Raw genomic sequence first — 23825 nt, forward strand, 5'->3', positions numbered from 1 at the left:
ACAGAGTGAGACTGTCTCAAAATAAAACAAATTAAAAATAAAATAAAATAAAATATCATTTCCTGTGTATGTGAGATTCAAACTTAACTGGGGCCAGGTGTGGTGGCTCATGCCTATAATCCTAGCACTTTGGAAGGCCAAGGCAGAAAAATCACTTGAAGCCAGGAGTTAGAGACCAGGTTGGGCAACACAGCAAATCCCTATTCTTAAAAAAAAAAAAAAAAAAAAGAAATAATAAAACTAGGCCGTGTGTGGTGGCTCACGCCTGTAATCCCAAGCCTTTAGGAGTCAGAGGCAGGCAGGTCACTTGAGCTCAGGAGTTCAAGACCAGCCTGGGCTATATGATGAAACGTCATCTCTACAAAAAACTTTTAAAAATTAGCCAGGCATGGTGGCATCGCCTGTAGTCCCAGCTACTCAGGAGGCTGAAGTGGGAGGATCACTCCTGACCTCAGGGAAAGCATGTGAATGTCTGGGAGAGGGGGACAAAGCTTGGGTGGAGGGGGGACAGTAAACCAGAGAGACCGATTCTAGTTTTTGGTAGAAGGAGGTTTGGAGCCCTTTAAAGGAAAGTTACTTCTGGTTTTTTTTTTTTTTTTTTTTTGGTCAGTGTTTTCCTTGCGAATGAAACTGAATCTGTGAAGGTGATGTCAGATGAGAGATTGAACGATTCCGCGTGGCAGCTACAAGGTAGAGGCGGCATTCTGTGAACGCTCAGAAGCTCTCCCTGACTTCCCCGTCAGCCGAATAGAAGTCTGAGCTGACTGAGACATCCACATGCTTTCCTTCTGGGCAAAACAAAACTCTTCACCATGCCTTTTGTACCTCTCCCAGGGCCTCCACGACTCCTGTGATCCAAGAGCTTCTCGAAATGCCAAAGTTACCTATTGTTAAATATTTTCAAAGCAGTGTAGGCAGTCCTGCCAACCCCGTCCCGGCTGTCTCCAAGAGCCCTGGCCAACAGCGCAAGGGTCCTTGCCAATTTCCTGGAGAAGGGGGGTATTACAGTTAAGTGGGGAGGGATTTTAAAGGGCCAGAGCCAATATTAGGGCTTCAGGCTGCCACATCTTCTGTCATCAGTGGGGACAGTTGGTGTCTCCTCCCTTTGTTCCTCACCCAAACAGTTATTGTCTGCCTGTCTGATGGATGCGGTCTGGGAGGAGCTTCTGCCAGCCCACCTCTAGATAAGAGTGTGGAAAACACAGCCTTTGCTTCTTCCTGGGGACACTGTCTTGACCCTTGAGCTGGAAAGAGGAGGCTGGTTCCAGGGAGGGAATGGGCCATGTCTCAGTCAACTTTTCTTTCTTTCTTTCTTTCTTTCTTTCTTTCTTTCTTTCTTTCCTTCTTTCTTCTTTCTTTCTTTCCTTTCTTCTTTCTTTCTTTCTTTCTTTCTTTCTTTCTTTCTTTCTTTCCTTCCTTCCTTCCTTCCTTCCTTCCTTCCTTCCTTCCTTCCTTCCTTCGTCTTATTAATTTATTATTTATTTATTTGAGACAGTATCTTGCTCTGTTGTCCAGATTGAAGTGCCATGGTGTGATCTCAGCTTACTGCAACCTCCACTTCCCAGGTTGAAACAATTCTCCTGCCTCAGCCTCCCAAGTAGCTGGGACTATAGGCGTGTGCCACCACGCTGTGCTAATTTTTGTATTTTTTGTAGAGACAGGGTTTCACCATATTGGCCAGGCTGGTCTCTCAAACTCCTGGCCTCAAGTGATCCACCCGTCCACCCACCTTGGCCTTCCAAAGTGCTGGGATTATAGGTGTGAGCCACCACGCCCTGCCTCTCTTTTTTTTTTTCTTTCTTTCTTTCTTTCTTTCTTCCTTCCTTCCTTCCTTTCTATAATTTCTCTAGAAGAAACTCAGTTGACTTCTTTCGTGCCTGCTGGACCACAGAGAGGTGGACATTTGTAAGGGAGGAGAGGAGGGAAGACAGCCACTAAAGCAAGCACTGGCTGGGCAGGTTGGCTGCTCACACTTGTAATTCCAGTATTTTGGGAGCCCAAGGTGGGAGGATCACTTGAGCCCAGGAATTGAGGCTGCAGTGAACTATCATTGGCACCACTGCCCTCCAGCCTGGGTAACAGAGAGATACCCTGTCTCTAAAATAAATAAATAAATAATAAATACGTAAATAAAAGCAGGCACTATTTTGGCTGTTTTGGGTCTAGAGCAGTATTTTCCATGTTTGGGCATTTGCATTCCACCTTTGTAATCTTTGCTGACTCTCTTTATTTTATTTTAATTTTTTCTTTTTTGAGACGGAGTCTTGCTCTGTCGCCCAGGCTGGAACACAGTTGCAGGATCTCGGCTCACCGCAACCTTCGTCTCCCAGGTTCAAGCGATTCTCATGCCTCAGCCTCCCAAGTAGCTGGAATTACAGGTGTGCCCACCACACCTGGCTAATTTTTTGTATTTTTAGCAGAGACGGGGTTTTGCCGCATTGGCCAGGCTGGTCTTGAACTCCTGACCGACCTCAGGTGATCTGCCCACCTCGGCCTTCCAAAATGCTGGGATTATAGGCATGAGCCACCATGCCTGGCCTGCATTTATTTTTATAAATGCACATCTCTGAACCTAAAAATGCTTATCCATGTGACCTCTGAAACCATCTCAAGTAATAATAGCTGAAACTTATTGAGTGTTTTGGGCCCTGAACTATTTCCAAGCCCTTCATGGTATGAATTTATTTATTCCTCACTGAGAGGAGGGGAGGAGGAGAAGAATACTACTGACTTCAACTACTGCTGTGTGAGGATTCTCTGGCTGCTATGTGTGAAGTGCTCAGAACCGTGTCTGATAGGAAGAGGATACATGCAAGCATTTGCTGTCAGTATTATCATTGCCGTTTTACAGATGGCAAAATGCAGGCAAGTGTAGGGATACTGGCTTGCTTAAGGGCCCAAGATGGTGGAATCAAATCCAGACACTGAGTCCGGAGCCTAGACACTAATCCTTGGTGCTGTTCACCTTCCACACTATTGGAAACACTTCAACCCACCTAGAAGAAGTGCTGGCCGTTTGTCACCTGGATGCAAAGGGGTGGGTTGTGGTGCCTGCCTCTCTGACCAGTGAAGTTGGTGTGCAGTTTCTGTAGAGGACTGGAGGATGGAGGAGTCCCACGTCTACTCAGAAATGTCAGGAACTCACCTGCTAAGCTGCCCCATCCATGGAGGATGCTGAACCTTTATCCATTCTGAACAGAATCTTCGGAGGAAGGAGATGCTGTCTCTCTTCACCGCTCCTGCAACGTAGAACCAAATGTTCCGGCTTTGAACAAAGGCATTGCCCATAAGTTACTGGCTTGAGTATTCTACGTGCCTAGCCCTGGGGGAGGAGGGGTGGACTTGAATCCAGTCTGTTCTATAAGTGTGCAATGCCTAATGGTCCAAAAGGTGTTGCAGATGAAGTTTTTGATCTTTCTGAGAGTAATCTGTTTTTCACCACCCCAGCGGCCCTCATTTGCATACCAACATATTGATTTGGTAAATAAAACTCTTCCTTTTCTTCCATACAGCAGATCCCTAAAGGGTCTTAACCTGACCAATGGAGTCCAGTTGAAGTTACGATAGGGACCTGAAAGTGCCTCCTGCCTGCTGCAGAGTTGAGATTTAATCTATTAATTTAGACTTCCAAACAACCCCAGACAATGAACCGCTTATGCTGTGTGCATTTTTCAAACATTCAGAAAATGCTTTTGCTGTTAGAAACTTCTATCTTCTCTCCTCTGCCTTTTAAGGAGAGTACCAATTCTAAGGCTTCGTTTAGAACATGTTTTTTTGTTTGTTTTTGTTTGTTTGTTTTCTGTTTTTTCCTTAAGCAACGGAATCTCACTCTGTTACCCAGGCTGGAGTGCAGTGGCACAATCACAGCTCACTGTAGCCTTAGACTCCTTGGGTTCAAGCTATCCCAGCCTCCTGAATAGCTAGAACCATGACTGGCTAATTTCTTAATTTTTTTAGAGATGGGGTCTCACTATGTTTCCCAGGCTGGTCTCCAACTCCTAGCCTCAAGCAATGCTCGCACCTCCATCTCCCAAAGTTCTGGGATTACAAGTGTGAGCCACTGTACCCGGCCTAGAACAAGTTTCTAATACAGACTCATCTCAACTTGTTGAAAAATAGTTGTTGTTGTTGTTGTTGTTGTGTGTGTGTGTGTTTAAGTCGGGTTTACTGAGATAATTTGTCACAGTAAAATTTGCATTTCTTAGGTATACACATCTAAAGTTTTAACAAATGTAAGCTGTACCACTATCACCACAATTACGATAGATGCTACATAGATAATATTTCATCATTCCCCCTAAAGTTCCCTCATGCCCCTTTGTAGTCAATCTCTTCCTCATCCCAATCCTTGGCAGCCACTGTCCTGATTTTTGCCTCTGTAGTTGTATCTTTTTTTTTTTTTTTTTTTGGCAGAATCTCAGTCTGTTGCCCAGGCTGGATGAAGCGGCATGGTTTTGGCTCACTGCAGCCTCCACCTCCAGGGTTCAAGCGATTCTCCTGCCTCAGCCTCGTGAGTAGGTGGGATTACAGGCATGTGCCATCATGCCCAGCTAATTTTGTATTTTTAGTAGAGATGGGGTTTCGCCATGTTGGCCAGGCTGGTCTTGAACTCCTGACTTCAAGTGATCCACCCGCCTCAGCCTCCCAAAGTGCTGGGATTACAGGCATTAGCCACTGTGCCTGTCCTGTAGCTGTGTCTTTTTTACAGTAGGTATTTTTACTTTTAAATGGCAAGGCGGCTATATATTTTTTTTTAATCACGTGTTCCCTACTAAAAATGTCTGGCAATACCAAATAAAATAAAATAAAACAAAATAGAATAAATTAAAATTAAAATTAAAATGTCTGGAAAGAAGCTGCTATTTTTAAATTATTTACACCCCACACTCCTTATTGCAAAAAGGATATAAGGCAGGCCAGGTGCGGCGGTGACTCACGCCTGTAATCCTAGCACTTTGGAAGGCCAAGACAAGCAGTTCACTTGAGGTCAGGAGTTCAAGACCAGCCTGGCCAATATGGTGAAACCCCATCTCTAATAAAAAATACAAAAATTAGCCAAGTATGGTGGTGTGTGCCTATGATCCCAGCTACTCAGGAGGCTGAGGTGGGAGAATCGCTAGAACCTGGGAGGCAGAAGTTGTAGTGAGCTGAGATTATGCCATTGCACTCCAGCCTGGGTGACAGAGTGAAACTCCATCTCAAAAAGAAAAAAAAGAATGGATATAAGGCAGCAATAAAGTCATACATTGAGAAAAACCACTGCAAGGAAGTCTAGACAGAGTGAAGACTGGTTGAAGGATTCTTTCTCCCCAACTTTAAAAGAAAAATGGCATAAGCCTTTGGTCCCAGCTACTCAGGAGGCTGAGGCAAGAGGATGGCTTGAGCCCAGGAGTTTGAGGCTGCAGTGAGTTATGATAGTGCCGCTGCACTTCAGCCATAGGCAACAGAGAGATCCTGTCTCAAAAAATTTAAATGAGAAGTTTACATTTTCAAATAAATTGCAAGAATAGGACAATGAATGCCTCTATACCCTTCTCCTAAATTTACCAACAGTTAACATTTTTGCCACATTTCTTCTCTCTCTGTCTTTGTATGTGTATACACTCTTGTTTATTTATGTTTGTTTGGTTTTGCTAAATCTTTTGAGCATTACCTGCAGAAATCATAAGACTATCTCCCTAAACACTTCAGCATGCATGTCCTAACAACAGAGGCATTCTCCCTCAGAAACACAATAAAATTGTTACTCAGTAAATTTAGTAATCATTAGATGCTATTATTTAACATATAGTGGCACTTTGGGAAGCCAAGGTGGGCGGATCCCTTGAGGTCAGGAGTTCAAGACACCCTGGCCAACATGGTGAAATACTGTCTCTACTAAAAAAACAAAATTTAGCCTGGCATGGTCGCGAGCTCCTGTAATTCCAACTACTCGGGAGGCTGGGGCTCGAGATCGCTTAAACCTGGGAGGTGGCGACTGCAGTGAGCTGAGATCATGCCTCTGCACTCCAGCTTGGAGACAGAGCGAGACTCTGTCTCAAAAAATAAATAAATAAGTAAAAAAAAATAACATATAATCCATAATCACTTTTCTTTTCTTTTTTTTTTTTTTTTTTTTTTTGAGACAGAGTCTCGCTCTGTCACCCAGGCTGGAGTGCAGTGGCACTATCTCAGCTCACTGCAAGCTCCGCCTCCCGGGTTCATGCCATTCTCCTGCCTCAGCCTCCCGAGTAGCTGGGACTACAGGCGCCTGCCACCAGGCCCAGCTAATTTTTTGTATTTTCAGTAGAGACAAGATTTCACCGTGTTAGCCAGGTTGGTCTCGATCTCCTGACCTCGTGATCCACCCGCCTCGGCCTCCCAAAGTGCTGGGATTACAGGCGTAAGCCACCGCACCCGGCCCCGTAATCACTTTTCTCCAGTTGTCCCAATGATGTCTTTTATAGCTGTTTAGGTTTTTCAAGAAAGACATTAATTCAGCATATCCAATGAAGGATCAGGCCTTGTATTTTGTTGTTATGTCATTTTAGCTTCCTTTATTCTTGAACAGTTCTCCCAGCCTATCTATCTATCTATCTATCTATCTATCTATCTATCCATCTAGCTATATCTTTTATGACATTAACATTTTTGAAGAGTTCAGGCCAATTGTTTTTCACAGTGTTCCTCAGTTTGGATTTGCCTGACTGTATGCCCACGGTTTAGACTTAGCCAGGGGAACAACGGGTGAGAGGTTGTGTCCTTTTCAGTGTTTGGCAGAGGGAGGCACCTGCAAGACACTTCTGAAAAGTTCCTTTTGCAAAAGAAAAGCAAGCCCCAAGTTCTTCTGCAAGAAGAGCATTTAACTTTGAATGCCTCCTCAGTTGCTACTGTGTGCAAATCTCTTTAGCAAGGCATTTCCAGGAGGGACTGATTAAGAATTATGGTTTAGATTTTAGTTAAATGCTGTCACTTAGCTTTAAAACATATGTTCCCATATTCCCTGCATCAATGATGATTTCTGTTTTATTACTCTTTGAATCATTTCTCCCTCTTTGGGAATATATATCTTCAGTTACTATGTAACATGGTGGAAAAGTAGGATCAGACTTACAAAACGTGAGTCACACACCCATTTTTCGTAAGCCTACTTGAGTTCTTTTGCCTGGTGTGCACATGGCTAACTCCCTTACAGTCTCCAGATCTAAATGTTCCCTCCCCAAGTGGCCAATCCCAATTTTCCTCCTGAAAACATCAACTACCACTCCCTACCTGTATCCTCAATCCCTTTCATCCCCCATATTCTAAAAAATAGAGACAGGGGACCGGGCGTGGTGGCTCACGTCTATAATCCTAGCACTTTGGGAGGCCGAGGTGGGTGGATCACCTGAGGTTAGGAGTTCAAGACCAGCCTGGCCAACTGCCGAAACCCCATCTCTACTAAAAATACAAAAATTAGCCGGGCGTGGTGGTGCACACCTGTAATCCCAGCTACTCAGGAGGCTGAGGCAGGAGAATCACTTGAATCCGGGGGGCGGAGGTTGCAGTGAGCCGAGATCACACCACTTTACAACAGCCTGGGCTGTAGAGCTAGACTCTTTCTCAAAAAAAAAAAAAAAAAAAAAAAATAGAGACGGGATCTTGCTACTTGCCTAGGCTTGTCTTGAACTCCTGGCCTCCAGCAATTCTCCCACCTCAGCCTTTCTAGTAGTAGCTGGGACAACGGGCATGTGCCACCATGCCTGGCTTCACTCCACCTATTTTCTCTCTCTCGCCTTTTCAATTCTTACCTCTTGTTATCTCCCATATCCAATATAACTTACTTATTTGTGTTTTTATTATTGTTGGTCTAGTCCTGATGGCACATGGGCCCTATGGGGCAGGGATTTCTGTCTGTGGTGTCCACTGCTATAGTCCCCGCACTGAGAACCGTGCCTGGCACATCATATGATCTTATGCATATTTATTGAGTGAATGAAGGAACAGATGAATGGCTCTTTGTCCAGTGAGGAAATTGTTTCATGTTTAGAATGAGAGAATTGTGAAAGTTACTGATCTTGTAGTAGTTAAGAGTATACAAGAGTTTGGGTTGGGTTCAAATTGTTGTTTGAACGTGGCTCATCTTTTACAGGAGACTATTCCAGAATCTCAAGATTAAGTGGCAGTGAAGTGTGGTGCTAAGAGGCCCAAGAACCCTGACCTGGTGTCCTGACTCCATGTGTCATAATGGTGGAGCCTTGACACTCCAGGCTCTGTCAAACGGGGGTTCTCTCCCCTTGGTGCCACACCCTTCTTTAATTCCTTTCATTTCAAGGAGATGGCCCCAAAGGATAGAGAATGGCTTTCCCGCCGGGCGTGGTGGCTCACCCCTATAATCCCAGCACTTTGAGAGGCTGAGGCGGGCGGATCACTTGAAGTCAGGAGTTCGACACCAGCCTGGCCAACGTGGTGAAACCCTGCCTCTACTAAAAATACAAACATTAGCCAGGAGTGGTGGCTGCGCCTGTAATCCAAGCTACTCAGGAGGCGGAGCCAGAAGAATCACTTGAACCCAGGAGGTGGAGGCTGCAGTAAGCTGAGATCACGCCACTTAAGCCTAGGTGGCAGAGCAAGATGCTGTCTCAAAAAACAAAACAAAACAAAAAATAAAGAAAAGGGGTTTCCCTTGTCTTTTATTCCTTCTCGTACCCAAATAGCAGTTTTGTGCTTTCATCCTTCCTACTGAGGCACCTTCCACCTCCATTAATCTCAATGTCTGGGATGAGGACAGAGTGGAGCCCGGCCCTCCTGCCAAGACCCAATGGGTTACTGCTCTGACAGGGCAGAGGTCCCAACTCCTTTTATTATGATCATGGGGCAGAAATTGTGGTGCCGTGGGGCCATGCAGTCACAACTCTTATGTCATTCAGACATCAAGGACAAGGGATTTCCTGTTCTTTAATAGAAACAAACAAATCAAAGCACAGTGATTTCTAAACAGAGAAAGAACCCTGATACGGAGTGCAAATCAAGGAGAGTGATTTCTAAACAAAGAGAGAGTCTTAATGCAGCCTGTGTGCGGGCAAGAAAAGACAATGGAAGTCACAGGTTGTTACATATGCTCCCTGGAGAAGGCAAAGTCATAGTGGGTGTGGTCATGGGAGCCTAGGACCATTGAAAAATTTTCCTGAGAGCTGTCCCTTCCCCTTGGGCAAGTTCCTCAACCTTTCCAGCTGATGGATTTTTTTCCATCTGTATTTGAGGATAATAATATTTACCTTCTATGGTTCTTGGTAACGAATAGAGGGAATACATGCAAAATGTTGGACAGAGAGTAGGTATTTAATATTAATAATAGTGATAATAATGTAGTAGCTACCATTTATTGAGCAGCTATTCTGTGCATGCTCAAGCAACCTTATAACCTCATTCCATAGGCACTTTTTTTTTTTTTTTAAGACAGAGTCTGGCTCTGTCACCCAGGCTAGAGTACAGTGGCATGATTTCAGCTCACTGCAGCCTCCACCTCCCACATTCAAGTGATTCTGCCTCAGCCTCCTGAGTAGCTGGGATTACAGGTGCCTGCCACCACGCCCAGCTAATTTTTGTATTTTTAGTAGAGACAGGGTTTTGCCATGCTGGCCAGGCTGGTCTCGAACTGTTGACTTCAAGTGATCCTCCTGCCTCGGCCTCCCAAAGTGCTCGGATTACAGGCATGAGCCACTGCACCCGACCAGCACTCTTGTTAGTTCTATTTTACAAACTCAAAAATGGAGTGTTAAAGGAATATGTTTCTGCAAAGAATAGGTGGCAGGTAAAAAAAAAAAAGAAAAAATAAAAATAAAGGAATATGTTTCTACCTAAGCCACACAGAGAGAGAGAGTAGGAAGGATTCAGGCCAAAGGTTGGACACCTGACTCAAGAACCCAGTTCTTAAATTCTTTTATTTTTAAATTTTATTTATTTATTTATTGAGATGGAGTCTCGCTCTGTTGCCCAGGCTGGAGTGCGGTGGCGCGATCTTGGCTCACTGCAAGCTCCAACTCCCGGGTTCACTCATGCCATTCTCCTCCCTCAGCCTCCCTAGTAGCCGGGACTACAGGCGGCCGCCACCATGCCTGGCTAAATTTTTTTTGTATTTTTAGTAGAGACGGGGTTTCACCACGTTAGCTAGGATGGTCTCAATCTCCTGACCTCGTGATCTGCCCATCTTGGCCTCCCAAAGTGCTAGGATTACAGGCGTGAGCCACCGGGCCCGGCCTAAATTCTTTTCTTTTTTTAATTTATTTTTTGAGACTTGAGTCTCGCTCTGTTGCCCAGGCTGGAGTGCAGTGGCGTGATCTTGGCTCACTGCAACCTCCACCTTCTGGGTTCAAGCAATTCTCCTGCTTCAGCCTCCCAAGTAGCTGAGACTACAGGTGTGCACCACCATGCCAGGCTAATTTTTGTATTTTTAGTAGTAACAGGATTTCACTATGTTGGCTAGGCTGGTCTTGAACTTCTGATCTCAGGTGATCCACCTGCCTCAGCCTCCCAAGTGCTAGGATTACAGGCATGAGCCACCGCACCTGGCCTTAAGTTCTTAATTGCTTTATTTGATGTCTTTTCAAGTAAGTGAAATAGACACATATTTTTCAAATAAAAGTATATATAAAAGATATATGTTTAAAGTTAAGTGAAAAAACATATATATTACAATTTTCCAAGTAAGTGAAATATATACAGTCATGTGCTACATAACAACATCTTGGTCAACAATGGACTGCATATATGATTGTGGTCCCATAAGATTATAATACTGTATTTTCATGGTACCTTTTCTATGTTTAGATACACAAATACTTCCCATTGTGTTACAATTGCCTATGTTTAGATACATAAATACTTCTTATTGTGTTACAGTTGCCTACAGTATTCAGTACAGTTACATGCTGTACAGGTTTGTAGCTGTACAGGTTTGTAGCTGTATCATATATCCTAGATGTGTAGCAGGCTACGCCATCTAGGTTTGTGAAAGTACACTCTAGGATGATCACACAATAACAAAATTGCCTAATGATGTGTTTCTCTCTCTCTCTTTTTTTTTTTTTTGAGATGGAGTCTCACTCTGTCATCTGGGCTGGAGTGCAGTGGTGCAGTGGCACGATCTTGGCTCACTGCATCCTCCACCTCCTGGGTTCAAGTGATTCTCCTGCCTCAGTCTCCTGAATAGCTGGGATTACAGGCATGCGCCATCACACCCAGCTAATTTTTGTATTTTTAGTAGAGACGGGGTTTCACCATGTTGGCCATGCTGGTCTCAAACTTCTGATCTCGTGATTTGCCTGCCTTGGCCTCCCAAAGTGCTGGGATTACAAGCGTGAGCCACTGTTCCTGGCCTCAAGCGATTGTCTTGCCTCAGCCTCTTTAGTAGCTAGAACAACAGGCACATGCCAGCATGATTTCGCCATGTTGCCCAGGCTGGTCTCGTGACCTCAAGTGATCTCTCTGCCTTGACCTCCTAAAGTGCTAGGATTACAGGCATGAGCCACAGCACCTGGCCTGAGTGCTCTATTTAAAATGCACTCCTCTCCTGTTACTCTCGCTATGGTTTTGTTTACCTTCATAGCAATTAGCCTCACCTGAAGTATCATATTCTACTCATGACTCCTCTGATGTAAGCTCCATGAGGCAGGGGCTGTATTTGGGCCTTTGCTTGTTCCCAATGCCTGGCATGGAGTTATCTCTCAGTAAATATTTGTTGAATGTCTGGGTGTGGTGGCACATGCCTGTAATTCCAGCACTTTGGGAGGCTGAGGTGGGAGGATCACTTGAGCCCAGTAGGTTGAGGCTGCGGTGAGCCATGACGGCGCCACTAAACTCCAGCCTGAACGACAGAGCAAGACCTCATCTCAAAAAAATTTTTTTATTGTTGTTGAATGAATGCTTGGAGAGCCAAAGGAGCTGATTTAACCCTTCAAAGGCATTAGATCAAACAGACAGGGCCAGTTTTTCAGATCTGAAAGGGTGCCCAGGAGCTCTTCCCTCTTTCCAGCCCCTCAGTTCAGTTTTCTGGCACGAGAAGGCAACACTGCATTTGGATAATCACAGCTTTTTCTCAAAGGCTTTTGACCCTGCAGTTGGTTTTTTGTTTGTTTGTTTTGAAATGGCGTTTGGCTCTTATCACCCAGGCTGGAGTACAAGGGTGTGATGTAGGCTCACTGCAACCTTGGCCTCCCGGGTTCAAGCAATTCTCCTGCCTCAGCCTCCCCAGTAGCTGGGATTACAGGTGTGCGCCACCACGCCCGGTTAATTTTTGTATTTTTAGTAGGACAGGGTTTCACTATGTTGGCCAGGCTGGTCTTGAACTCCTGACCTCAGGTGATCCGCCTGCCTTGGCCTCCCAAAGTGCTGGGATTACAGGTGTGAGCCACCATGCCCGGCCAAACATCTTTGATCTCTGACAGTCCACCAGACCATTCTGACTACCTGCCCACCTAGTAATTAGTTATTTCCTCCCTTCCGTGATTGTCTCCCCCCGTTACCAATTAATACCATATTTATTCATTTCCTGCTATGAATATGACACTATGTTAATACTGCGGATGCTTTATTAAAATGTAAAGTGACTCTTCCTCCTCAAGTAGGGTAGAGGCAGTATAGTTTAGTGGTTAAGGAGGGTAAGGATACTGATGACAGAAAGTCTGGGTTCAAACCCTCTTTTTGTTTTGTTTTGTTTTGTTTTGTTTGAGACAGGCTCTTGCTCTGTCACCCAGCCTGGAGTGCAGTGGCACTAACACAGCCTGAGCTCAAGCAGCCTCCCGCCATGGTCTCCCAAAGTGTTGGGATTACAGGTGTGAGCCATTGCACCTGGCTCAAACCCTCTTTTTACTACTTACTAGCCATGTGACTTGTACAAGTCACCTAAGCTCCCTAAGCCTCAGGTTTTTTTGTTGTTGTTGTTGTTGTTTTTTTAGATGGAATCTCGCTCTGTCGCCCAGGCTGGAGTGCAGTGGCACGATCTCAGCTCACAGCAACCTCCGCCTCCCAGGTTCAAGCAATTCTCCTGTCTCAGCCTCCCAAGCAGCTGGGATTACAGGCACATGCTGGCAAGCCCGGCTAATTTTTCATATTTTAATAGAGATGGGGTTTCACTGTGTTGCCCAGGCTGGTGTCAAACTCCCGAGCTCAGTCAATCCACCTGCCTTGGCCTCCCAAAGTGCTAGGATTACAGGCGTGAGCCACTGCGCCTGGCCCAACCTGAGTTTTTAATCTCAGAAATGGAGATGACAACAGTACCTACTGCTAGGGAACCACGAGTTTGTTACAGTAAGCTCCCAGGGCCGTGCTCGGCACAGTGCTACCACTAGATGACCTTTCATGGCTAGCATAGAATCATATCATGTGCCGGGCTCAGTGGCTCATGCCTATAATCCCACCACTTTGGGAGACTGAGACAGGTGGATCACATGAGGTCAGCAGTTTCAGATCAGCCTGACCAACAAGGTGAAACCCCTTCTCTACTAAAAATACAAAAATTAGCTGGGCGTGGTGGCGCATGCCTGTAATCCAGCTACTCAGGAGGCTGAGGCAGGAGACTCACTTGAACCTGAGAAGAGGAGGTTGCAGTGGGCTGAGATCACACCATTGCATGCCAGCCTGGGCAACAGGGGCAAAATTCTGTCTCAAAAAAATAAAAAATAAAAACGAATCATATTGTGAAGAGTGCCGATGCATCGATAAAAACTGAAATAACAATACATGGATTGGATGACTCAGTGCAGTGTTTATACACACATGTGGACACAGGGGACATCCTGGTATAACGGAAACAGCATGTGTTCTGGAACCATGCTAACCTGCGCAGGAGTGCCCACTCTAGCTTTTGCTAGCTGTGAGATCTTGAGACCTCCCTCACCCACAGTTTCCTTGTTTGCATAACATGGACCTGAATTTTTGCTTATCAGAGTATTTGTGAAGATTTAACAAGATGCTCATTTCCTTCCCTATAAATATCTATTGCTGTTTAGAAATCCTGATGAAAAGGCAAAGACTGTTCTGATTGACTTGGGAAGTGGGTATGAAGTCAATACCTTACTTGGCTAATCAGAAAGATTCCTTTTAGTGAACAGGATTAGAGTTTTGATTGAAAAAAAAGCTACCGGGTGCAGTGGCTCATGCCTGTAATTCCAACACTCTGGGAGGCCAAGGCAGGCAGATCACCTGAGGTCAGGAGTTTGAGACCAGCCTGGCCAATTGATGAAACCCCATCTCTACAAAATATTCCAAAATTAGCTGGGGGTGGTGGTGCGTGTCTGCAGTCTTAGCTACTTGGGGGGCTGAGGCATGAGAATTGCTTGAACCTGGGAGGCAGAGGTTGCAGTGAACCAAGATTGTGCCACTGCACTCCAGCCTGGACAACAGAGCAAGACCCTGTCTCAAAAAAAAAAAAAAAAAAAAAGGAAGGAAGGAAAGAAAGAAGCTAAAGAAAAATTGTTCTATCAAAACAGAATAAAAGAGGATAATGATTTAGTCAAGGAATGTGTTGATGACTGTATTATATAGATCCTTATCTTGCAATCCATGTTATAGAATCCTAAAAACTCAACCTCTGAAGGGGACCAAGGAGCTCTGTAGCTTATTGTAGAAGCCCCTCTACAGACACGATCTCCCAAAAAGGGGTCATCTGACCTCTATTGGAATACTTCTAGGATGGCCAATTCACTGTTGCATGAGGCTGGCAATTTTGCTTTTGATAACTTGAGCTCTTCCTAAGGTTTGCCCCCAAATTCTTCCTGCAGCTGACTTCCACCAGCCTCTGACAAAGCACGTTTTCCCATCTCTTCTCTCTGTGACTTGGCAGGGATTGGATTTTAATGGTCATCTACTGAGCAGAGTACTTTACAGTTCTTGATAATAGCCCCTTATTCGGGAAAATCAATACCAGAAATAGTTGAAGCTTTAAAAAAATTCAACAGACATCTATCTGAGGTGGTTTAATAGCATGGCATTTGTAATTCCCACCACAGTCTGCAATGCAGTGGTGAACACTGGCACTGATAACAGTGATGATCTATTCCATAGCTAGAATATATTTCCTAGTATCACATCTCAAGTCCAGTTCATTTTATCAACATTATTGAGCATCTTACTAGGCTGTGGAAGGCACTAAATCCAACATAAGCCTCAAGCTGGTTTTCTTTTTTTTTTTTTTTTTGAGACAGAGTCTCGCTGTCGCCCAGGCTGGAGTGCAGTGGCGTGATCTCTGCTCGCTGCAGGCTCCGCCCCCTGGGGTTCACGCCATTCTCCTGCCTCAGCCTCCCGAGTAGCTGGAACTACAGGCGCCTGCCACCTGGCCCGGCTAATGTTTTGTATTTTTACTGGAGACGGGGTTTCACCGTGTTAGCCAGGATGGTCTCGATCTCCTGACCTCGTGATCCACCTGCCTCGGCCTCCCAAAGTGCTGGGATTACAGGCGTGAGCCACCGTGCCTGGCCACAAGCTGGTTTTCTCTTTCAACTCCTATTATCATTGTGTAGAACCACATTCATGAGATGTGATGTAAAATAACGTGATTGATGCTCTTAACAAAGCCATGAATGGGATGGGGTGGAGGGAGGCAGCTTAAATGTGTGCTAGAAAATGTTGATGCAAGGCTGGGATGAGGATGAGGAGAGTGAGGGACCTGGGACACAAAGTCTAAGGATCCTGTATCCCTAGTCCCTGCTCCTGTCTTCAAGGCCTCTTCTAGGTCTGGCATTTTGTGACCCAGTGCATACAAATGAGGTATGTGGTCTTCAAAGTCACCACCTGGGAAACCTTGGCTTTCAAACAATGCTTCTTCTATTATTCACACTTTAGCAACGGTGCTTGAGAATTACCTTCAGAGCCTGCATTGCATTTTTAAATTTCCCTATGTCTTTGGGGGAATGATAAATCTTTGTCCTTTAGAGGTAGATTTGATTTTTAGAAATAGACACAAACCATCTGTGGCCAAATCTGGGGATTAATATAGAGTAGACAAGCCACATACTCTATGTGGAGTCAAAAGTAGATTTTCACTTGTGTGTTGTAAATCAGCCTTGAAGGCAATCTTGACGGACAGGGCTGCAGAATGTGTTTTGAGCTATAACAACTTTCCAGATTGGTACATAGGCTCTGAAGGTATCCACTCCAAAGCCATTACTTGCTCTATTATGAGAGTTTTGAAGTGTTTATTCTTTTTTTTTTGGAGATGGAGTCTTGCTCTGTCACCCAGGTTGGAGCGTGGCACCATCTCAGCTCACTGCAACCTCCATCTCCTGGGTTCAAGCGATTCCCCTGCCTCAGCCTCCCAAGTAGCTGGGATTACAGGCAAGTGCCACCACATCTGGCTAATTTTTGTATTTTTAGTAGAGACAGGGTCTCACCATGTTGGCCAGGCTGATCTCAAACTCCTGACCTCAGGTGATCTGCCTGCCTCAGCCTCCCAAAGTGCTGGGATTACAGGCGTGAGCCACCGTGCCCAGCCTGGAGTGTTTATTCTAAAAGTCACTTTGATTACTTTCTAGTCAAACTCTGTATTATTGAGTTAGAGTAAATAGAAACCATTTAACTTATATTCAATCCTTCTTAAAGGTTGGAAGTCTGGACAAATTACGTAAGACTAATATATTGCAAAATACAAACATATTTGCTTTACGATTAAGAGTTGACCCTTAAGAGAAATTGAACGGAACCAAGACATCTTAAGTCCTCTTTTAATCTCTCAAACATCTCAATTTCTCTTCAGGTTTGATTAAAATGTTTCATGTTGGGGAAATCCAAAGATTCCTTGGTGACTTATCTCCGTCAAAGCAGGAAAGAGGGTGCTTCCAGTATTCCTACTGCTGATCTGGAAAACCTTAGTTGGCAGAGAAATGAAGAACCAAAGGCCCTGCAGTCCAACCAGTCAGCATCTTAAGACAGTTCCAAGAACTCAGACTTGTTGACTTCTACTGTGGTCATGTGTTGGGCCACAGTTTGAAAAACAACATCTGAGCTCCATGCCTGAAGAACACCCCAATCAATATTGTACTCACTCTTTTTTTTTTTTGAGACAGAGTATCACTCTATCACCCAGGCTGGAGTGCAGTGACACAATCTTGGCTCATTGCATCCCCCTCCTGGGTTCAAGCAATTCTCCTGCCTGAGCCTCTCAAAAAGCTGGGACTATAGTCACGTGCCACCACCACGCCCAGCTAATCTTTTTATGTTTTTAGTAGAGACAAGGTTTCACCAGGTTGGCCAAGCTAGTCTTGAATTCCTGACCTCAAGTGATCTGCCTACCTTGGCCTCCCAAAGTGCTGGGATTACAAGAGTGACCCACCGCACCTGGCTGACACTGGGCTCTTAATGTCCTCAGATATCTACTTACCCATTTGCAAGTCCCTGCGCCAGACAGCAAGCTGCCTCTCCAGTTTCCCAGACAGCTTTTATTCCTTGTGAGAAACCAGCAGTTTCAGATGTCACTCCTAAAATTCAGTCTGAGCTTTTTCAGGCCCAAGTCCTGTTGGCCACTTTCTGCTGACATGGCCTTGGGGTAGAAGTAACCTTCAGCTGGGCTTCCCAGCCACTTGAGTTTGCAGGAAACTATTTTGTATAAGCCTTCAAAAAACAGCAAGCTTCAAAACTCCTATTAGTCTGTAAGTTGGAGTCTCGAGCACATATTTACACTCCCTGGTAATTAACCGTTTGATAGCAGAGTTATTGCTAATTGTTTTATGGTTTTGCAACTCTGTGTGGTGGCTTAGAATTGGTTCTTAGCCAGGCCGGGAGTGGTGGCTCATGCCTGTAATCCCAGCACTTTGGGAAGCTGAGGTGGGTGGATCATGAGGTAGGGAGTTCCAGACCAGCCTGGCCAACATGGTGAAATCCCATCTCTACTAAAAATACAAAAATTAGCTGGGTGTGGTGGCACTTGCCTGTAATCCCAGCTACTCAGGAGGCTGAGGCAGGAGAATTGCTTGAATCCGGGAGGCAGAGGTTGCAGTGAGCCAAGATCACACCACTACACTCCAGCCTGGGCGACAGAGCGAGACTCTGTCTCAAAAAAAACAAAAAAAAAATTGGTTCTCAGCCGAGACCAAAGAAACATGCTCCTTCAGGATATATTGAAACAAGAAATTATCTTTGAATGGATGGAGTGATAGAGGGAAAGTCCAAAGGTTTATTATGCTTGAAAGCTAAAGAGGAGGGGAGCAAATACCTCCTATGAGCTGGGCACAGTCATGCTGTCAAGCGATGTTCTGCGTTATTCTATTTGATCCACTGGTCTAAGAGGGTAGGGCCATCGATTTCTTTTTAGCAGTCCAGAAAGTAGAGACTCAGAGGAGTTAAGAAACTGCACCAGCTCTGGGTGGGCATGGTGGCTCATGCCTGTAATCCCAGCACTTTGGGAGGCCAAGGCAGGTGGATCACCTGAGGTCAAGAGTTCGAGACCATTCTGATCAACATGGTGAAACCCTGTCTCTACTAAAAATACAAAAATTAGCTGGGCCTGGTGGCGGGCACCTGTAATCCCAGCTACCCAGGAGGCTGTGGCAGGAGAATCACTTGAATCCAGGAGGCAGAGGTTGCAGTGAGCCAAGATCGTGCCATTGCACTCCAGCCTGGGTGACAGAGCGAGACTCTCTCAAAAAAAAAAAAAAAAAAAAAAAAAAATTAGCCAGGCGTTGTGGCAAACACCTGTAATCCCATCTACTTGGGAGGCTGAGTCAGAAGAATTGCTTGTACCTGGGAGGCGGAGGTTGTAGTGAGCCGAGATTGCGCCATTGCACTCTAGCCTGGGCAACAAAAGCAAAACTCCATCTCAAAAACAAAAAGGAAAAGAAACTGCACCAAGTCACAGAACTAGTGAGTGGCAGAGCCACAACTTTAACCCAGAGTCCCAGTGAGGCTGGGAATTACGGGAGAGGTCAGAGAGGGGAAGAACTGGCTATGAAAGTGGACAAGTGAGGTAAGAAGTGTCTTGGAGGATAAAATCCTTTAAGAGAGAAGCCAAGGGAAGAAGGCGGAAAGGAAGATGAGGCCCCAAATAACCCTGGTTCAGTCATTAATTCCTTCAACAAACATTTGCAATTCCAGCTGTTAAGTTTTCTTCAGAGCCTCAGCTGCCTGAAGAGCAGCCATGAAGGGCTATTTAAGATGCATGTCATCCTTAAAACCCACTTACCAGGTATGTGTATCAGATTTCCCAGCTGGACTTAAACAGATGCAGTTCTGACCTCTAACCCTTCACTTCTAGTAGCAGATTACCAGAATCCATATCTCAGCTTCTACATTTCCTAGCTGTGAGACTTTGGGCAAGTCACTTGACCTCTCTGGGCCTTTGTTTCCTCGTCTGTAAAAGGGAATAATAATGATAGTAACTACCTGGCACACAGTGATCATTTATTGGACGTAAGTTGAGTTCTGTGGCCTATAGCCTAGGGTGGAACCTGGTCTGTCTTCACCTCACTAACCTATGGTATGAACTTCAGTTTCTAATGCAGACCCAGCCTGCTTCACTCTTCTTTTTTTTTTTTTTTGTCTTTAAATAGAGACGGGGCCAGGCATAGTGGCTCACGCCTGTAATCCCAACACTTTGAGAGGTCAAGGCACAAGCTTAGGACTTCTAGACCAGCCTGGCCAACGCAGTAAGACCCTGTCTCTCTCTCTATTTTTTGTTTGGTTGTTTGTTTTGAAGACAGGGTCTCACTCTGTGGCCCAGGCTGGAATGCAATTTTTTTGGCTTGCGCTAAACATAATTGTAGCTCACTGTGATGGGAGGAAAAAGGGGAGCACGTGCTGGCAATCCCTAAAGCCATGCAGAGCAGAAGCTGAACCTCATTGCTACATAGATCCTTTGACACATAAAGGCCAGATCTTGCGTCTCCCATTCTGGCCTGGTGAGATGTGTGGAATCAACCCCAGATATACATCCAGGAAATTTGGTGGAGAAAAAACTCTTAGGGAAATACACCATCACCCCTCTTCTGGGGGACCCCTGGGGTCTCCAGCCCCTGGTGTGTTTTCTCTTGTGCTAGCAGCAGGCATAGCCCCAAGTCTGTGGGCCGCAGCCCCCCTTTCTCTGCTGTGGATGTGGTCGACTGGGGTCCCATGAATGGGCTGCTGTCGATTTGCTTTGGTTTCCAGTCAAAAGATTCTCTGGGCTCAGGATAGAAATGTAGGTCTGCTCTGAGGTGGACTGACTAGATTCTAAGCTTCATTTAGAATAAAAAATTTTATGAGTAAGACAGGAACTTGGGAGCATGTGCTGTCCCGTCTCTCACTGGGGCATTTTTGGACCCTGGATTGCGTCTCATTTTAATCCGATTGCTCCAGGGAACTTGACCTGGCCTGGCCTTTGCTCAGTTGTGTGGCTTCCATTGCCTCCAACACACTTCTGCCTCCTCCTTGAGTAACCCCAACTCCCTGTCAAGCCTCAGCTTAGGGGCCACTTTCTCCAGGAAGCCCCCATGACTTCCTCAAGACAAGAAGTTGCTTTGCCTGCCCTGGGGTTTCCTCTACACACAGTTTCCTCTCTGAGGCCACAGGACATCATAATGCACTTGCTTGTTTAATCGTCTGTTTCTCTTTTTAGACTGTAGCCCTGAAGGGCAGAGATTGGGTCTGACTTATTCACTCCTGTAGCCTCATTGCCTAGGGTGTTGGGCTCATAGTAGGTGTCCAGTGAATGTTGAATAAATGAACAAATGATGAGCTAGGGCAGGGTGGGTCTCTGGGTCTACACAATAGAGATGACCTAGAATAATACAGAACTTTTGGAAGAAGAAAAACAAACCAGGAGCAAGGCGTGGTGGCATGTGCCTGTGGTCCCAGTTACTTGGGAGGCAGAGGTGTGAGGATTGCTTAAGCCCAGGAGTTTGAGATTACAGTGAGCCATGATGGTACCACTGCACTCCAGCCTGGACAACATCTCGCTTTGCCACCCAGGCTGGAGCATAGTGGCACAATCATTGCTCACTGCAGCCTCAACCTCCTGGGCTCAAGAGATCCTCCCACCTCAGCCTCTCGAGTAACTGGGCCTGCAGGCGTGCACCGCTACATCCGGCTAATTTTATTTTTTTGTAGAGTTGGGGTCTCACTATGTTGCCCAGACTGGCCTCAAACTCCTTTCATCAGAGGTTTTGTTTGTTTGTTTTTGGTTTTTTGAGACGGAGTTTTGCTCTTGTCGCCCAGGCTGGAGTACAATGTCGCAATCTCGGCTCACTGCAACCTCTGCCTCCCAGGTTCAAGAGATTCTCCTGCCTCAGCCTCCCGAGTAGTTGGGATTACAGGCGCTCCCCACTATGCCTGGCTAAATTTTCGTGTGTTTTTAGTAAAGATGGGTTTTTCCCATGTTGGCCACGCTAGTCTCGAACTCCTGACCTCAGGTGATCCACCTGCTTCAGCCTCCAGAAGTGCTGGGATTACAGGCGTGAGCCACTACATCCGGCCCTTGTCTGTTTGTTTTTAAGATGGAATCTCGCTCTGTTGCCCAGACTGGAGTGTAGTGGTGGGATCTTGGCTTACCACAACCTCTGCCTCCCAGGTTCAAGTGATTCTCCCACCTCAGCCTCACAAATAGCTGGGATTACAGGTGCCCACTACCACGCTCAGCTAATTTTTTTTTTTTTGTATTTTTAGTAGAGATGGGGTTTTACCACATTGGCCAGGCTGGTCTTGAATTCCTGACCTCAAGTGAGCTGCCAACCTCGAACTCCCAAAATGCTGGGATTACAGGCATGAGCCACCTGCACTCGGCCTCGAACTCCTGAGCTCAAGCAATCCTCCTATCTCGGCCTCCCAAAGTGTTGGGATTATAGGTGTGAGCCACAGCACCTGCCAACCCTGTCTCTTAAAAAAAGAAAAGAAAAGAAAAGAAAAACCAGAGAGGAAGGCCCTTGGGTGTCTGCACACCAAAATACCCAGCTTGCTGTGGCACTCTTTCACCCCTTCCAACTACTGTCTGTTTTTAAGCAGACAGAACTTCAAGAGCAAGAGGCTGCTTGAATAGTTTGCTATTTGGTGCTCCCAAGCCTTGGTCGATGTGGGTCAGCTTCATCAGAGTTGGAGCTAAGTGCTTGGTTACAAGGAATAAAGTTCTCCTGGAATTCCCTCACAATGAAAGAATGCTGGTCCCAGGGCTGTGTGTGTGGTGATCATAAGGACAGAATCTCATGGAAAGCTAGGAGCAGGAAGTTCAAGAGGATGTAGACTCCCTGAAAGCATAGTTATAGGGCATCTGCATCCAAGCTAGCACCAGGGACCTCTTGCATCCAGAAATTCATGGATTTTCACCTTAGGGTTGCACCATCAATGTAATGGGGGCTCTCTGTGTGTCTGCTCCTCTTATCTCCTTGTGTCTGATGGGGGACTCTTTCCCGAGAGAGGCAGAGGATTGGCCCCAGCTCATCATGCTATGCCAGACATAGACACGGGCTACTTGGGATGGGCCCCATTCCCAATCCATTTGTGGTTGGCAAGGGGTGTACAGAAGAAAGCAGGGTCATAGGATGCCACATGTGGTCCCACAAGCAGGCAAGATCTGAGGTTGAGTGTGCCCAGGACACATGCCCAGGGCGGTCTGGGAGACCAGTCCTCTCCTACTCAGCTCCCCGCGCCAGGGCTCTGCTCAGACATGAAAGCCACAATTTGAAGTTCACTGGCATGGTCCTCAGTCCTGCATCATGAACAGCAGAATGTAATATTTATTGCCCCCCTACAGACTGGGTGTCAAGGTGAAAAAAAGTAATAATTCTAAATCTCACACAAGGGCTTTGGAGATCAATGAGGTAATTTATATGAAATAGTTTGGGCTCTCTGGGAAACAAAGTATGGCATAAATTTTGGCTTTTTCACTGGATGGATCCTCATGCCAATAACTCACCCCAGTTAATGAAAAACTTGCTTGGCTGTGTAGACAGCAGGAATGTGCAGGCTACTGTCTGAGTTCAGAATGGAATATTTTGGCCAGGCATGGACTTCCTCTAACCATGATGCAGACACTTGTCTCAAGACTTTTTCAGGCTGGGCGCAGTGGTTCATGCCTGTAATCCCAGCAGTTGGGGAGGCCAAGGCGGGCGGATCACTTTGGGGTCAGGAGTTCGAGACCAGCCTGGACAACATGTTGAAACCCCATCTTTACTAAAAATACCAAATTTAGCCAGGCGTGGTGCGTGCCTGTAAATCCCAGCTATTTGGGAGGCTGAGGTGGCAGGATCACTTGAACCTGGGAGGCGGAGGTTGCAGTAAGTCAAGATTGTGCCACTGTACTCCAGCCTGAGCAACCGAGTGAGACCCTGTCTCAAAAAAAAAAAAAAAAAAAAAAAAAAGACTTTTTATCACAGGGCAGCATACAAATAAATAGGCACTGGGTGTTTGGGATCTGCAATACAGTGGCCCATCTAAATAATGCCTGGGACCACACCATCAAATCTTAACCTTATATTTATTTTTTTATTTTATTTTATTTTTGAGAAGGAATATCAAGGCTGCAGTGAGCCAAGATCATGCCACTGCACACCAGCCTAGGCGACAGATCAAGACTCTGAAAAAAAAAAATTAAAAAAAAAAAAAAAGAGAAGGAATCTTACTCTGTTACCCAGGCTGGAGTGCAGTGGTACGATCTTGGCTCACTGCAATCTTCGCCTCCTGGGTTCAAAAGATTCTCCTGTCTCAGCCTCCCAAGTAGCTGAGATTACAGGCACCCGCCACCATGCCCAGCAGATTTTTGTAATTTTGGTAGAGACAGGGGCTTCACCATGTTGGCCAGGCTGGTCTTGAAGGGCTGACCTCAGGTGATCTGCCTGCCTTGGCCTCCCAAAGTGCTAGGACTACAGGCATGAGCCACCACGTCCAGCCTTTTTTTTTTTTTTTTGAGACGG

The 23825-nt window shown here is 45.7% G+C and overlaps 1 long non-coding RNA gene across 1 annotated transcript in view; it reads right to left on the reverse strand.

Annotated features, from left to right (window-relative positions):
* LOC112133115 (uncharacterized) overlaps positions 1 to 17579 on the reverse strand; it is a 38836-nt gene extending 21257 nt beyond the window's left edge. The window contains exons 1-2 of the long non-coding RNA XR_002914783.3: positions 17333 to 17579; positions 3146 to 3239 (exon numbers count right to left, since the gene is read on the reverse strand). This is a non-coding gene — a long non-coding RNA (uncharacterized LOC112133115). The remainder of the gene's footprint in view (positions 1 to 3145; positions 3240 to 17332) is intronic.
* Positions 17580 to 23825: the final 6246 nt, after the last annotated feature.

Source organism: Pongo abelii, chromosome 3 (genome assembly GCF_028885655.2).
Source record: "Pongo abelii isolate AG06213 chromosome 3, NHGRI_mPonAbe1-v2.0_pri, whole genome shotgun sequence".
NCBI lineage: Eukaryota > Metazoa > Chordata > Mammalia > Primates > Hominidae > Pongo > Pongo abelii.